At 43.9% G+C, this 17,376-nt stretch overlaps 1 long non-coding RNA gene across 2 annotated transcripts in view; it reads left to right on the top strand.

Moving 5' to 3' along the window:
- The first annotated feature begins 8,000 nt into the window (after positions 1–8,000).
- Positions 8,001–17,376, top strand: part of LOC122679597 — a 31,995-nt gene continuing 22,619 nt past the window's right edge. For both annotated transcript variants that reach the window (XR_006336450.1, XR_006336449.1), the window contains exon 1: positions 8,001–8,468. This is a non-coding gene — a long non-coding RNA (uncharacterized LOC122679597). The remainder of the gene's footprint in view (positions 8,469–17,376) is intronic.

Genomic DNA, 17,376 nt, shown 5'->3' with positions numbered 1-17,376 from the left:
TCATCTACTAAAACCTTGAAATGACATCTAACTCTTGCATTTCAAAGAATCCAATATACTAGGATGCCCCAGTGAATGTAAAGCTTTAACATACGTTTCCCCGCCCCCGCCTTAGCTCTATCAAGAGAAGGGCCAGAAAGGTAAGTTGGCTTCTTTAAACATCTCCTGGGAGTACTGGAGAAGCCACCTTTTGTAAAATAAGTTCGTGACTACATTGTCCAGAAAAGACAGTATAACCAGACTTGGATTCCTGAATCACTCTGTGGAAGAATGCTGATCTTCACCTAGACATTTCATTTGGACTGTTAGATGGGCAAGAAATAAATGAAAATGTTGGGGGGGGGGGTTATTTAACAGTGAGCTTTACTCTATGGCTTCATTGGAAAAGTGGACCATGTGGTCATATTTACACCCCAAATTTATTGAGCTGCTCATACAAGTAACATTCCATTCTCCAGAACCCCATTAAGAATGGCTCTGAGTCCTTGCTTCCAAGTTTTTGATGGCCTAACTATGTGTGACTGTCAACTGCTGGAAAAAAATCATTATGTTCAATTCCCGAAGCTGATAATTAGTTTAAAAAAAAAGTCACTCAGGAGGAACCAGTAGACACACACATACATACATACATAGTGTCACACACACACAGACACACACATAGTACTATGTAGACTTTCAGGTAACTTTTGCTGTTTTAACTATCGTCATTATCCACATCAGCGCTTTTTTTTTAGAGCTAGCTTTAAAAATTATTTATTTGTTTTTGGCTATGTGGGGTCTTCCTTGCTGCAAAGGCTCTCCTCTAGTTGTGGAGAGCTGGGGCTACTCTCCAGTTGCAGTGCGCGGGCTTCTCATGGCAGTAGTTTTTCTTGTTGCAGAGCACAGGCTCTAGGGTGAAGAGGCTTCAATCGTTCTGGCACGTGGGCTGAGTAGCTGCGGCTCCTGGGCTAGAGAGCACAGGCTCAGTAATTGTGATGCACAGACTTAGTTGCTTTGCCACATGAAGAATCTTCCTGGACCAGGGCTTGAACCTGTGTCTCCTGCAATGACAGGCGGATTCTCATCCACTGCACCACCAGGGAAGTCCCCTCATCATTATTTAAGTCAAGAGGCTTAAAGAAATCTGAAATAATAATCTTGACTATTTACAGCAACTCAGGAAGAATGAACGAGGTGACCCCAGGAAGGGAGGGGGGTATCCTTTTTATGAATCATCATCTCAGTCTCTCTGCACTGATTGTCTTGTGACCTCAGGTGGCATGCAGCACTGAACCAGACTTCTATGTGTGAATGGCCCTCCAGCTCCTCTAGGACTACTGTGGAGCTAGCTAGAGGCAGGGTTTGCTCCTGAGATATTGTGTGCATTGTGATGAAAGACTGCAGCAGGGCTGAGTGAACTGTTTATTCTCCCGGGGATGGGGCTCAGGGTTCCCCTCCATAACCCCCACCCATCCCCTGCCCCCACCCAGGCCACAGTTTTGCCCTGGGGCAGGCTGTTCAGTCTTTCTGTTGGGCTGGCAGTTTGAGTGGAGCTAGGGGCCAACAGCCACAATGGACTAAAAACTAGGAAGGTGAGTGTTGTTAAATTACAATAACATCCACGCTTCCAGGGAAGCTGCAAAAGTCATTCCCGTCAGATGTACTAAAAATCAACAGCCAAATTACTCCTGCCAAATGCTCTGGGCTACTGAATACAGCCCTGTACTATTTAAATGGTAGCTCTAACCCTCTAGTACCATGCCTGAATAGTAATCATGAAAATTCTTATCTGTAATGCATGGTAATGATTATTTATTGATTTACTACCACATGCAAGGTTCTCTTGCAAGTGCTTTAGGTGTGCCGAGATACTTGTCTCATAACAACCTTGCAAGGTTATAAGGAGTAGCCAGAAATAAGAGTTGTTATCCCATCTGATAGATGGGGAAAGAGAAATTCAGGGCACATGCTCAGTGTCACCTCAGTGATGATATCAATTTGATTAAAGTATATTCTTTGGGGGAAAAAAAAAACTCAGGACTCCTCCATGGGACTTCCCTGGTGATACAGTGGATGAGAATCTGCCTGCCAATGCAGGGGCACAGGTTTGATCCCTTATCTGCAAAGATCCTTTATGCGGTGGGCAGCTAAGCCCGGACACAACAACTGAGCCCATTCTCTAGAGCCCGTGAGCCACAACTACTGAAATCCATGCACCTAGAGCCTATGTTCCACAACAAGAGGAGCCACCATAGTGAAAAGTCGCTGCCCCTCAATGCAAAGTAGTTCCTGCTCTCTGCAACTAGAGAAAGCCTGTGCAGCAATGAAGATCCAACATGATCAAAAATAAGTAAATAATAATAATGAAAAAAAAAACACAGAAAACTTCTGTTTGTAAAAGTTAATTACAAGCTCAGGGACATTTTAAACAAACTTTTTACTGGGAAAAAAGTTACGATGGTAAAGATTAAAAATCAAGAGGTAGCTTCATTCAGCAACTGCTATCATGAGTAATTTCGAATGAAAGGGTTTTAGAATGAGCTCTACCTTAGTTTCCTTAGAGAAGAGCCAAGTTCTTAATAAGCATGTCTGCAAAAGAGGAGGAACATGGGGCTGAATCTTATTTATAGAGGCAAAGGGTTATTTTTATTTCAACCTCACAGTCTTACTCTCCTCTTGAATTTGCCGGTTAATGCAGGAATAGCAAATGATGTGGAGATGAAGTCTGAGTTGTCTAGGTCCTACTTGCTCTATTGGAAATCCTTAGTTTAGGCTTAAGACAGGTTTATGCAGGTATATGCTGCCATACAATAGCTCTAGTCCACAGCAGGATTTCATAGTCAAGCTGTGGAACAAGTATAGAAAATTTACATTTAGTATAGCAGTTCTTAGGGCTTCCCAGGTGGCTCTGTGGAAAAGAATCTGCCTGTGAATGCAGGAGACTCTGGAGACAAAGGTTTAATCCCCGGGCTGGGAAGATCCCCTGGAGGAAGAAATGACAACCCACTACCTGTTCTTGCTGGGAAAATCCCATGGACAGTGGGGCCTGGTGGGCTATAGTCCATGGAGTTGCAAAGAGTCAGACACGACTGAGCGACTAAGCACACACACTTAATAGTCCTTCAGGACCCCAGGGGACTAGGATGTCCACGGACCCCAAAATCCACGAATGCTCGAGTCCCATATATGAAACGGCATCTCATTTGCATTTGACCTACACACATACTTTGAATCATCTCTAGATTGCTTATAATATCTAATACCATGTAAATGCTATGTAAATAGTTGCAAATACAATGTAAATGTTATGTAAATAGTGCAGTGCACGGCAGATTCAACTTTAGCCTTTTGGAGCTTTCTGAAATTTTTTTTTTTTTTTCCAAAATATTTTCAACATATGGTTGGTTTAATCCCCGATTCAGAACCTGTGGCTAAGGAGGTCTGGAGGTCGATGGTAATTGATTTAATTAAAATGGGGCAAGTTCATAGACGTGCTACAGCCTGCTCATAACTTGTTCACAAAGCTGACTGCACACAACGCTTCCTAATTCTGCATTTAGTGACATCTCATTGGTATTTTGAAATCAGCCATTGCGGGAGTATTTACCTTATGTAAATTGGCAAATGCTATAAATCAGAACTTTTATTCCCCAAGAGGTAGTTGTTAAACATTCACCAGAACACTACTGGGTAGATTGTATCATTTGCTCAAAAATATCTGCTGTCAACTTAGAGAATGAACTTATGGTTGCCTGTATAAACTGCTGTGTTTAAAATGGATAACGAACAGGACCTGCTGTGGAGCGGAGGGAGCTCTGCTCAGCGTTCCGTGGCAGTGTGGCTGGGGAGGGAGTTCCGGGGAGAATGGACACATGTATGGCTGAGTCCCTTTGCTGTCAACCTGAAACTACCACAACATTGTTCATCTGTCCTCAGTCTCTTCCAGCATTAGGATCTTTTCCAGTGAGTCGGCTCTTTGCATCAGGTGGCCAAAAAATTGCAGCTTTAGCTTCAGCATCAGTCCTTCCAGTGAATCTTCAGGGTTGATTTCCTTTAGGATTGACTGGTTTGATTAAGTGACAAAGGTTGATTAAAATTCAGTCTTGGACAAAGGACCAACAGAAGGCATGGTCCCTTTGTGGAAACCTCTCAATGGACAAAGGTGGCACCCATTAAATAAATCTTTTCAACTGGACAAAATGACTCCAGGGGAAAAGAGATTATAAGTGTGGTCTGCCACTGAAGAAAAATAAACTCAAAATACTTGCAGTTAAGCCTAGAGAGAATCATAACTAGAAAAGAACTGGGGATGTGGCTATTGACACACAACATTTGATTTGGGATTTTATCATTGGCACCTAAAAGCATTCTCTATAATAAACTGCATTATAGGGTTATTGGCAGGATAAACTGAGATTGTACACATAAAGCATTTAGCAAAGTGGAGTAGTTCTTTGGAAAAATGGGCCAGAAAGCAGATAAGAAGTAGCCAAGAAATCTCAGTTAAAAGATTCAATGCTGGGATTTCCCTGGCAGTCCAGGGGTTAAGACTCTGCCTTCCAATGCCGGAGGGTGTGGGTTCAGTCCCTGGTCAGGGAACTAAGGTCCCCCATGCTGCAGTGTGCAGTCAGAAATGAAAAAGAAAAGAAAAGATTCAATTCTAATAATTTCACAAATGGAAATGACCCTGTACTGGGTCAGTATAGTAGGAGGGAAAGAACTTGAGTTGTAGAATCCTATAGGGTTGAGTTTGAACCTCTGCCACTTGACAAGCTGAATGGCATTGGGCAATTCGCATGCAAATTCTGGGCCTTGGTTGTCTCATCTACATAATGCATATAATGTGATTTCCTTGTCATGATTAAAAGAAATAATAAAGCTTGAAGCATCATTCTTGGTGTCTAGTACACGTTCTCTCCTAAGTCACCTGATACCAGCACCTAGTTGGTAAGAGGGGTTTACTGATTTCTACCCAAGATGCTTTCTAATGAATAGTGTATGATTTTCTCAGTACTTGTTCTTTTGCCAGAATTCGAACACAGAAACAAACTCAATTTGCTTTAGAAGAAAAAAGAATCACAATAGTGACACCCATCTGTCCTGAGTAGTACAAAGCCCTGACTTGGCGAGACCATCTCTGACCACAAGGAGTTATCTATCCCACTTAACTCGTACGTAGTATTCCCACGGATGACCTCTGTTGTCTAAGGATGGTCACTTGCCTACATCGGTATAATAAACTGAATTAAGGAGTATATATTCCAGTATATTCCATGTTTGGGCTGAAGACTTCTCTCCCTTGCTGGCCATGAAGAAGAAAGCACAGTTTCAGGACTGTTGCCTGCCATCTTGGAACTGTGAGGGGTACCAGCCTTAGGCTGAATACAGACGCTGAGGACAGTAGCACATAGGAATGGAAATAAAGTCTATCGGTGATGCTGTCTTTGTGCTTGTAATCAGACTGCATCGAGATTCCCATTCAACTTCTGGCTTTACAGTTACAGGAGGTAATGGATTTCCTTGTGTTTATGCCAGGCTGATCAATGAGGAGTGTGCAGTAGCACCAAAGGGTAGGGTCCATGCCAGGGGTGCTGAGGGTCACAGACCAGAAGTCTAGTCACCTGGGTGCCTAGCTTGCTTCTACCTTGTGCTAGCTGTGTGGCTGTTAGAAAATGACTCAGCCTCTCTCTGCTTCAGTTTCTGCATCTGAGAAGCAATGATAATAATAGATCTTATCTCATAGAGTTCCTGAGAGGATACATTTGCATAACACACAGTGCCTGGCGCACAGTGAGTTTTAATATAATCTGATGCTTTATCATGATCACCTCCAGATGCAAAGAGCGTCTAAGGATCCATAGAGTGATGCTGAACTGGGGCCCCTGTTCTCTTCCTTTCTGTCCTTGACTTTATATCTCTTCATGACGTTGGGTTTTGTTCTCATTCCCTTTCCGGATCGCCTTTCCTTCTTTTGTCCCTTGCACTAGCCGTAATTGGCATTGACTTATAGCATTATTTGCGGTCTTTCAAAATAAGTAATTTTACATTTCTTCTTTTTAATTTATGAAGTCAAAGATAGAACATTTTATATTTGCTTCAATAAAAAAAGAACATTTAGATTTGCTTTTTTTATATCTCTATTGCATTCATCTGCTTGGCTTTGGTCCAGCGTTCCACTCTGTCAAAATCATTTTAAATCTTGACATTGTCAGTTATTGCCTTTGCCGTCTTTTCTGGCTTTATATCACCTGCCTTTTAAGCTTTCACCAAGCCCTTGACAAAACCTGCAATTTAGGACTACTCTATCAGTTATCAGGTTAGGTGTATGTGGTGGGAAACTCTAAATCAGTGCCTCTCAAGCTTTATTGAGTATACGAATTACCTGGAGAGCTTGTCAAAACAGATTCCCGGGCCCCAGAGCAGCTCTGTACTGGTGACTGAGAATCTGTGTAGAGATCGCGCAGAATAGGACTGGCCTAAATAGTGATGCTGAAGCTGAAGCTCTAATATTTTGGTCACATGATGCAAAGAGCTGAGTCATTGGAAAAGACTCTAATGCTGGGAAAGATTGAAGGCAAAAGGGGAGGGGGGTGGCAGAGGATGAGATGGTTAGACAGTATCACCTACTCAATGGACATGAATTTGAACAAACTCCAGCAAAGAGTGAAGGACAAGGAAGCCCGGCATGCTGCAGTCCATGAGGTCATGAAGAGCTGGACATAACTTAGTGACTGAACAACAATAACAAATAGTGGCTTAATCAAGTTAATGGCTTATTTTCTCTTATGTTAAAGAAATCCATAGGCAGCTGATTCGGGGCTGGTACTGTGGTGTCAGAGTCTAGACTCCTCCTGTCTCTTTTCTGCTGTACATGGCATGCAGTTTCCTATTGCAAAATGGTTGCTTGAGCTCCAGCCATTGTGTCCACATTCAAGTCAGTAAGAATGATGAAGGTGGTGAGTCCACTCTTTTTAAGGATGTGTTCCAGAAGTCCATGGCATTTCCACTTATATCTTCTTCAGAAGAACTTGGTCATTTGGCCAAATCACACTAGTTAAACTGGGCGGGGGAGTTTGTGGGCTCCTGGGCACGAAAGGTTTTTTTTTTTTTGTCTCCTTTTTCTTGTAGGCAAGACTGCAGCCTCCATGTCCTTCCCTGAGTTCCAAAGGGTGAGTTCCAAACAGCTGCTAATCAAAGCAGGAAAAGCCAAAAAACCATGAGGCAAGATTAAAGGGACCTGAGAAGCTCATGGAGATTAGGAAACTGAGGCCCTGCACACACCTTAATCTTGTCCAAAATCCCACCCTGGAGGTACTCCTATAAAACTCACCAAATCCTCCTGAGTTGGGACACGTAGTTTTTTTTAAGGCAGGAGCCCACTGTGTCCCCCATTTCTTGGCAAAACAATTGTTCAGTCACTAAATTGTGTCCAACTCTTTGTGACCCCATGGATTGAGGCATGCCAGGGTTCTCTTCCTTCACTATTTCCCAGAGTTTGCTCAAAACCATGTTCATTGAGTTGGTGACACCATCCAACCATCTCACCCTCTGTCGTCCCTGTCTCCTCCTGCCCTCAATCTTTCCTAGGGTCAATATCTTTTCCAATGAGTCCAGCTCTTCACATCAGGTGGCCAAAGTATTAGAGCTTCAGTTTCAGCATCAGTCCTTCCAATGAATATTCAGGGTTGATTTTCTTTAGGATTGACTTGTTTGATCTTCTTGCAGTCCAAGGGACTCTCAAGAGTCTTCTCCAGCACCACAGTTTGAAAGCATCTGTTCTTCAGCACTCAGCCTTCTTTAAAGCTATCCTTTTCTACTCTATCTCTGGGATTTGCTTCAGCATAGGTGCACAGAGAGGCCGAGCTTTCAGTAACGCTTGGGCCCATGAGATTGTGAAGGTCTTGTGACCAATCTCTCAAGTACATTCCAACCCCTGCTTGCAGTGGGTCAGCTTCTATTCAAAGGCCAAAGAAAGTCGTGTGACCAAGACAGAGGTAAGCGGTAGACTCGTCCCACAAGGGAGTAAATATTTTGGAATGCATTTTAATCTCCCCCAAGCCTGTAGGCAGATGCACTGGTGTGGAACGAGCACCAGGCTGAGAACCAGGAGTCCTGAGTTCTGGGCCCAGATCTGTTGTTAATGGTTTGTGTGACCTTGGACACATTACTAATCCTTTCCGGATCTCTGAGACCTATTCAGGCTTTGGGCTTACGAAGCTATGGCTTGAAAAAACAAGTCACTGCCTCTCAAACTTCTAATCTCCTTTCAATGTAGCTTAGTCTCTTTACTTATTCTGAGCAAAAACACACACGCTTTAGAGCCCCTTCACTGCTGGGCAAGCGGTCAGGACTCTGTTAATGATCAAACTGGAGCACCGTGCAGCTGGTCTTGCTGGTCACATGGAAGCTCAGAAGAAATGAAGCCACTGGGAAAAACCACTGATGCCGTGACCTTCTGCTCACAGGGCCCCAGTGCAGGCCGAAGACAGGTGAGCTTTAATTTCAGTGATTTATGATAATGCCTCTGAGTGCGCGGGTAAACATGCCACGGTTTATTTTGCAGAATTAATGAAGTCTGATTAATCTTTCAGTCCCCAGCAGATTCTGTTCTGAGAAATGAAGCGAGACTGTCAGGCTTTTGTGTGAATTATGGAGGGAGGATTCACAGCCCTTGGAATCATCTGGAATCCTCACAAGGCGATCTTTCAAGTCCCAAGCATCTCCGGGTAGAGGCTTTGCTGTCTTTAGACGGGATGACTGCTGACTAGGGAGAGACCCTTTGAAGAAGACCCTGCAATACACTAATAGCCACTGCAATTGAGTGAGCTGTTACCACATGTCAGGATCTCTGCATGGTCCTTCACACGCAGCATTGTCCCAATTATTATAAAGAGCACCCACTTTATTTCCACAATTTTTTTAAAAGCTTTATTTTAATTGGAGGATAATTATTTTACAATATTGTGATGGTTCTTGCCATACATCACTATGAATCGGCATCCCCTCCATCCTCTACCCTCTCCCACCTGCTTCCCTGACACATCCCTCTAGGTTTTCATAGAGCTCTGGCTCTGGGTTTGCATCACGCATCAAACTCCCGCTGATTGTCTACTTCACATATGGTAACGTATGCGTTTCGGCGCTATTCTCTTAAATCATCCCATCCTGTCCTTCTCACACTGAGTCCAAAGTCTGTTCTTTACGTGTGTCTCCTTTGCGGCCATGCACATAAGGTTGTCAGTCCTGTCTTTCTAGATTTCACATGTATGTGTTAATATACAATGTTTGTCTTTCTCTTTCTGACTTCACTCTGTATAATAGGCTCTAGGTTCATCCACCTCATTAGAACTGACTCAAATGTGTTCCTTTTTATAGCTGAGTAATATTCCATCATGTACATGTACCACAACTTTCTTATCCATTCATCTGCCGATGGACACCTAGGTTGCTTCCATGTCCTAGCTATTGTAAATATAAGAGCACCCACTTGCATTTGGATAGATATCAGCATAAACCCTGGTCTCACAATTTAAAAGCTGGGTGACTTTGAGTGTGTAGCCTGGACTCCCCAAGTTCTACCACATGGATCATTCCAGCATGTTGACCTCTCACACTTTAGTGGGAGAGATAAACATGTAAGCAGCAAAAGTATATTGAAAATAAAACTCATGAACCCACGGGTGGCTCCATGCTGCAGGCTGAAGAATTCAATTTATCTATTATTACAACACTGGGGCTAAACACCTCTGAAAAGAACTGGAGGTTATAAAGACTAATCTCAGAATTTGTGGTTGCTGTTATTGAGACGTACAAGTGAGATGGAGGAGGTTATAATAGAGTGGGGAGGGCCTTGTGATAGCAATCAGGAGAGCTGAACTTGAGTCCTGATTCTGTTGAATCAAAATGTGTGATTTGGGAAAAAGTCATTTTTCAAATCTCAGTTCCCTCACCCATCAAGTGGAGAATGTTAATACCTGACTTTTGCACAGACTTCTTGCAGAGATCCTAGGAGGTAAAAGCTGTCAATGATTACCAACTCCATTTTACAGATGGAGAAACAGGGGACAAAAATGTAAGAGATGAAACAGAAGAAACATGGACCTCCAACCTCGTGTTGTACCACTATTCTCTGCGTTCACTCTGCTCAAGGACGTTGGCATATGGCCCTTTCCTTAAATAAACCAAGCATGTTCCACCTCAGATCCTTTGCCCTTGCTCTCTCCTCCCCCTAGAATGTTCTTCCCCCAGATCTTCATGTTCTTCAAGGTTGGCCCCTTGCCCCTCAAGTCTCAGCTCAGACATAGCTTGCTCGGAGGACCTTCACAGACACCCATCTGAGGTGTCAAATATCATGTATTATCACGTACATATGGAATCCTGCCAGGCTCCCTTTAGCATGTTATATTGCTGTATTTTCACATAGCATTCTCACTTCCTAAGATTATCTTATTTACTTGTTGGCTTGTTTTCCTTTCTTTCTTTTTAAAATTTATTTATTTATTAGGTTTTTCCAGTTCTTAGTTGTGGCATGTGTGGGTACGTGCTAAGTTGGTCCAGTCATGTCTGACTCTGCAACCCTATCGACTGCAGCCCGCCAGGCTCCTCTGTCCATGAGGTTCTTCAGGCAACAGTACTGAAGTGGGTTGCTATGCCCTCCTCCAGGGATTGAACCTGAATCTCTTATGTCTCCTGCATTGGAAGGCAGGTTCTTTACCACTAGCACCACCTGGGAAGCCCTGTGGCATATGGGTTTTTTTTTTTTTTTAAGCAGTGGTATGTAGAATCTTTCGTTGCGGCATGTGGGATCTAGTTCCCTAATCAGTGATCGAACCCAGGCCCCCTCCATTGGGAGCTCAGAGTCTTAGCCACTGGACCACCAAGGAAGTCTCCCATTTTTCAATTGTTTTGTTTTTTTCCTTTTTGATATTATTTTTCATTGTTTCCATCCTCAGATATTCATGTGGAACTTGTTGTACACTGAATGTTTGTGTCTCTTCTTAAATTCATTTGCTGAAGCCCTAACATCCAGTGGGGCTGTATTTGAACATGGGGACTTTGAGGAAGTAGAAAAGGTTACTTGAGGTCATAAGGATGGGTCCCTGACCCAACAGGATTAATGTCCTTTTAAGAAGAGTCACCAGCACACTGACTCCACCTTCCCAGTCCCCAGTCCACCCCTTCTCTCTCTTTCTCTTCATGTGAAGTCACTGCAGGAAAGTGACTCTAAAAGCCAGGAAACAGCTTTCACCAGGAACCCGGACTTGTGAGTCTTCAGACCTGGGAGCAGATGAATGGCTGTTGTTGATACCACTCAGTCTACGGTGTTTTATTATGGAAGCTTTTGCTGCCTAAGACGGAGTGGATTAGTATATGCTTCTTGAGTTGAAGTCATAACACACCACGGTCCCTGTAATGGGAGAAGAATGGAGTGTAGGCAGGGTGGGACCATTTCCAAAGGGTGATGTAAAAATAAGCCTAGTCAAAGTTAGTAGGTGTCTTGAAAAGCACAGGGGGTAAACTTATCTGTTTATTACACTCTTTAAAGAGAATTTTTAAAGTCTTAAAAATTTTTAACCTTTATTGAAATGTAATTGACAAGTAAGATTGTGTAAGTGTAAAGCCCTCGGTGTGTTGATTTGACACTCTGATATGTTGAAAATGATTATTCCCCTAGCGTTAGTTAGCACCTCCATCACAGCAAGTGATTACTATTTCCTTTCTGTGATGAGAACATTTAAGATCGCTCTCTGAGCAACTTTCAGGTGTATAATATAGTATTATTAACTGTAAGCGCCATACTGTACATTACTGTACATTAGTTCCCCAGAACTTATTCATCTTATAACTACAAGTCTGGACTGCTTTGACCAACATCCACCCCCGCCCCGAATCCCTAGTGCCTGGTAACCACCACTCCACTTTCGGTTTCTGTGAGTACGGTTTTTACAGAATCCACAGAAAAGTGATCTCGTACAACTTTGTCTCTCTCTGCCCAACTTGGCATAATGCCCTCTACTTCATCTATGTTGTAAAGGTAGGACTTCCTTCTTTCTTGTGGCTGAATCATATTCCATTTATCTCTATCTCTGTCTATGTCTATGTCTTCCTCTCCAGCCGTTGCCACTGGTACCCATGGGGATGTGGTCCAGAAGCCCCCACGTGTACCAAATCCTGGGATACTCAAGCCCCACGTCAGTCCTCTGTGTCCATGGTTCTGCATCCATGGATTCAACCAGCTGTGGATCCTGTAGTTTTTGCTATTGTTTAGTTGCTAAGTCTTTTGAGACCCCATGGACTCCTCTGTCCATTGGATTCTGCAGGCAAGAAGACTGGAGTGGGTTGCCACTAGTACAGTACACAAAAGTGTCTGATGTCTCATCTCACATATTTTCACTGTTTTGAGAGATTTGCCCAATCGAATACTGCTTAGCTTGAATGACTATTCCCTTCTTGATCATTTAGGCGGAATTGTTTTTCTAGAGACAGTGGCCTTTTATCTTGTACCTCATCTTAGAGTTAGGGTAGTTTTTGTTTGTTTCGATGGGGCAAAGCTCTCAGACAGCGACAATATATAAGACAAGACATCAGACATTTTTGTGTACAGTACTAGTGGCAACCCACTCCAGAATTCTTGGCTGGAGAATCCCATGGATGGAGAAGCCTGTCGGGTTACAGTCCACAGTATCGGAAAGAGTCAGACACAACTGCGAGACTAACACACACAATGATGATCTAATGAGATTAATAAAGATTCACTGCTTAAGTTGCCAAAGACTTGTTGCTCAGCTTCTACAGATATTTAGAGGATGGTCTGAAGAGTGAACAAAATATGGCTTCTGAATGTGTGCAAAAATTTTGCTGAAGGAAAGGAATAAAGTGAATGATCTGGGGGGGAGGAAATGCGTTAACTGACTTTTATTATAATCCATGGTAATGTCCATGGTAGAAAACAGTGATGACTTCTCTAAATAAGGTCTCTCGGTCCGTGACGCAATTCCAGTACTCTTTGAATTCTTCAAAGTACTGGATGTTTACTGTTTATGCCAATTCCCTAGCAACTTGTGCACGCGATCCCCACTCAGAGATGTGGGTTTGAGTCCCAGCTCTGGCACTTAGTAGGTTGGGTCAGTTAACCACTGTTCACATCTTGTGATATTTCCTTCTAATCTTTGTCTTATGCACTTTTTATTACTGAGATATTATTGCATAATTTTGCGTCCTGCCTTTCTCACCTAAATTAAGCTCTTCATGTCTCCATGTTACTGAAAGCTCTTTTTTGTTTTGTTTTTTTTTAAAGATTTTTTTTGATGTGGACCATTTTTAAAGTTTTTATTGAATTTGTTGCAATATTGCTTCTTTTTTATGTTATGTTTTTTTGGCCCAGTGGCATGTGGGATCTTAGCCCCCTGACCAGGGATCAAACTTGCACACACTGCACTGGAAGGAGAAGTCTTTCTTAACCACTGGACCACCAGGGAAGTCCCCAAAGCTCCTCTTTATGTTTTAGTTTCAATGACTGCTTATGATACATTTGCATGGACATGCCATGATCTTCGTGTCCATTCCTCTGCTATCAGAGCAATTTTGAACAGGGAATGGCATGATTAGATTAATGCTGGTAGCTGTCAAGAGAGTGGTAGCAGGTTGGGAGGGACCAGGGTGACTGAGAGCTACTTTTATTACATGATTATTGTTGGTGGAATCAGAGTGGTTTTGCAGAAGAGGACCCTAAGGATCTACTAGTCCTATGCCCTCCTTTTATGGTTGAAGAATCAATCAGAGACTCAGACAGGAAGAGTGACTTCACCAGGGTCTCCCAGCCCCACCTGGGGCTCCCTAACACTCAGTCCAGTGCTCTTTCCGGTCTGGTCCAGCCGGGAATCACAGCCAAGTGGTGGCTGAACGTCATCTAAAACCCACCCCCAGGGGACTATTTCATTAGCAAATAGAGATCTAGTCTTGAAGTTTTTGGTGGTTCATTTTTTTTTTTTAAAACAAATTATCAGTGTGATTAGTAATTACTGGCTGCTGGCTGAAAATAATTTCCTGCCTACCCAAACAAAGCAAATTAAGGAGAACAAATGATGTAACCCTGTTCAGGAAAAAAAAAAAAAGCCATTGAAACGTTCCCCAAAGAGAAGAAGCTATTATTACCCCAGACTTATAAATGGGAAGATGAGAATAGGAAGGCTGGACAACTTGTCCAGAGTGATCAGCCCGAATTAGAAGCCAGAGTTCCTGACGGCTACCCAAGGACAAGACCTCAGCTGACAGTCTGGCTTTGTCGGCTACTGGGAAAGCCAAGTTAAACAGGACGTAATTAAGGGCAAAATTCCACGCTTTCTCCGGCTCTGTGACCCCTTGACTGAGAAGCTCTTGCCAAATTTCTTGGCTGCTCTATCAACCTTCTGACCCCCATGCAGTCAGCAGGATGAGGTAGAAACATTGGGGGTGAATAAAACTCTTCCACTGACCCCTAACCACGGCCCACTGGGCAAGTGGCTTCATCTTTCAGACCTCAGATAGCCCATCGAGAAAAGGGGATAAGAGGTCATTGCCCGCCCAGCGCAGTGATCCAACATGTAAAGTGAGAGTACGCTCCCAAAACGCGTTTGCCTGGGCTCCTCGGCTGGCAGGTGATAGAATGCCCATTCGAAAGGGGCTAAGGCAGGGACTTCCCTGGTAGTCCAGTGGCTGGGATTCTGTGTTCCCAATGCAGGGGGCCCAGGTTCAATTCCTGGTTGGGAGACTAGATCCCACATTTGGCAACTAAGAGTTCAGATGCCACAAATAAAAGATCCTGCATGCTGCAACTGAGATCAGAGATCCCACATGCCGCAACAGAGACCCAGAGCAGCCAAAGAAAATAGATACTTAAAAGCAAGCAAACGAGAACAGAACAAGAAAACCCCAAAAGAAAAGAGGTTAGGTAAAGGGAAAATTTACAGCCAGAACTTGGTATCAGCAATGAGAACCTTTCCCTGCAAAAGTTAGAGTAATAATTGGCACTTCCCTGGCTGGCCAGTCGTTAGGACTCTGCATTTCCAATGCAGGGGATGTGGGTTCTATCCCTGGTCAGGGAACAAAGATCCCATGCTGCCTGGCATGACCAAAAAAAAAAAAAAGATAATAATAATAATAGGATTTGCTTCCAGTTCCTACTAGACAGGAAGCCCAAGACTTGTATGACTTATCTCATTAAATCCTGGTAAACTACGAGATACCATATTTTATCAATCATACTTGATACTGGCATCAACCAAAGCCTTATGACCAGGATGCCATCAGATAGAACTGCAAGGCTGGATTCTCAAACCCAAGGTTTCAGGCCTCCACTCTTCTGCCTTCTGGGTTTGAGGAACGAGAGACAGGCATTTGTAAAGTGCTCGAGTCCTGGCATTGTGACAGTTTTTTGAGAGGGGTATAATTATCCCTGATTGGCAGCTGAGAAAAGTGAAGCTGCCTCTACATGAGAAAAGTATGTGTCCCGTCTTAGGAGTTTGGAGCAGGTGCATTGTGTATGCTGTTCCTTACGGTTTGGGTTGAAACCCAGTCAGCGGGCAAGAAAGGAGAGCAACTTGACCTTGGTCAACTTACGCTGAAGGCCTGCAAGCTGAGGGTGGTGGTTTCTCGGGCTTTGAGCTTAATTGTGTGAATTATTAATAAATGGACGTTTTCTGAGCAGTCTCTGTGAGTGAGGCCCTGCACCGCTCAGGCATGTTTGCCTCCTCCTTTAAGACTCACAGCGACTCTGTGGGATGGTGTTATTTCCACTTAACAGATGAGGAAACTGCAGCTCAGGGGGTTTAAGTGACATGTCCTAGATCATGGAGATAATAAACAGCAGAGATGGGGTTTGGATCCACAAACGTCAGATTCTGGATTTAAGACACTTTCTATCCTTCCTTAGTGGTTCCTCAGTGGTTTTATTTGGAATCAGCCCTGGATGCCTTCTAGGTCCCTGGTTAATGAGAACAAAATAGACCACAGAGATGCTTTATGTCCCACCGAATTGCAGAAGATCAGACTGGAGACTTAGTGGTCCTCGAGTTCTGGGGAGAGGTTCCAACATTCTTTGACACTTTTCTCTGAAAAAATGCACATCGCACAGATACACAAATTCTTGCTAACAAGTCTGGGGTAAAGTTACCCTTTCCCTCATTTCCTTGTGCCTTCACCTCAAGTGTGAATTTAGTATAATGAAAGGAAGTAATACAGTGTACTTCCTACTAGACTATGAGTTCCTATCTCAGTCACGGTTCTCTAGAGGAAAAACTTATAAGGGGTCTGTGTGTGTGTACCTCCATCCATTCATCTATCTATCTCTATCTAGCTGTCTATCTATCTGTCATTCTATTTTTCTGCCTATCTCTATCTATTTTTCTGGCTTTATCTATCTACCTACCTACCTGCCTACCTGTCTATCTCTCTGGAGGTGGAGTATTATTTTAATGAATTGGCTCATGTGATTGTGGAGGCTGACAAGACCAAAGCCTGCAGGCAGGCAGGCTGGAGATCCAAGAAAGAGTCAGTAGTGTAGCTTGAGTGCAAACGCATCTAGAGGCAGAATTTTCTCTTCTGACAGGAACCTCAGTCTTTTCTCTGTCTCCATTGGATGAAGCCCACCCACATTACAGAGGGTCATCGACTTTGTTCAAAGTCTGCTAATTTGAATAGTAAGCACATCTAACAAATACCTCCACAGCAACAACTTGATCGATGTTTGGCCAAACATCTGGGCACTATGGCCCAGCCAAGCAGATTCATAAGACTGACCACTGGAGCTTCTTGAAGCCAAGCCTGAGTCTCACCTGACTCTGTTCCCACAGCTGGATGCTGCGCCCCGTGCAGTGAGTACTCGGGACACGCACGTGTATGAATGAGTCAGATTCTAAAGCTCCCAGGATGACCTCGGCGGAAGCCAGGAAAGAGAATGTTATGCTCAGCCCAGAAGAGTGGACGTGAGTCTCAGAAATAACTGGGAATCCTCGCAGAGTTGTGGGTTAGGGAGGTGAACGTGGCAGTGACTTGTAGGGACCTGGGCAAAGGTGTGGCCTCCCCATGACCTTGCAGGTGTGTCTCATCAGAGCAACCCTGGCAGGGATCCCCACCCGCTGAGACCTGCAGGGCGAGGAGGGCTGGACTGGAGCCTGGCTGTCAGGAGGTCTGGTCCCTGTGCCACCTCTGCCACCAGCAGGCTGTGTGCCCTGGGCAGGTTGCCTCTGGACTCAGCCCTTGCTGGTCCTTGATGGTCAGCAAGTGGCCATCGGTAGGTAGGATCCAGGCTGCAGTGGGGTTAATTGATTCAGGTCAATTTTTAAAAGCAGTTTGTTCCATCCCTGGGTTGGGAAGATCCCCTGGAGAAGGGACTGGCAACCCACTTCAGGCTCCATGGAC

This window comes from Cervus elaphus, chromosome 21 (assembly GCF_910594005.1).
Source record: "Cervus elaphus chromosome 21, mCerEla1.1, whole genome shotgun sequence".
In the NCBI taxonomy this organism is placed as follows: Eukaryota; Metazoa; Chordata; class Mammalia; order Artiodactyla; family Cervidae; genus Cervus; species Cervus elaphus.
The sequence above is the reverse complement of the archived record's forward strand: the minus strand, read 5'-3'. Positions and strand labels throughout refer to the sequence as shown.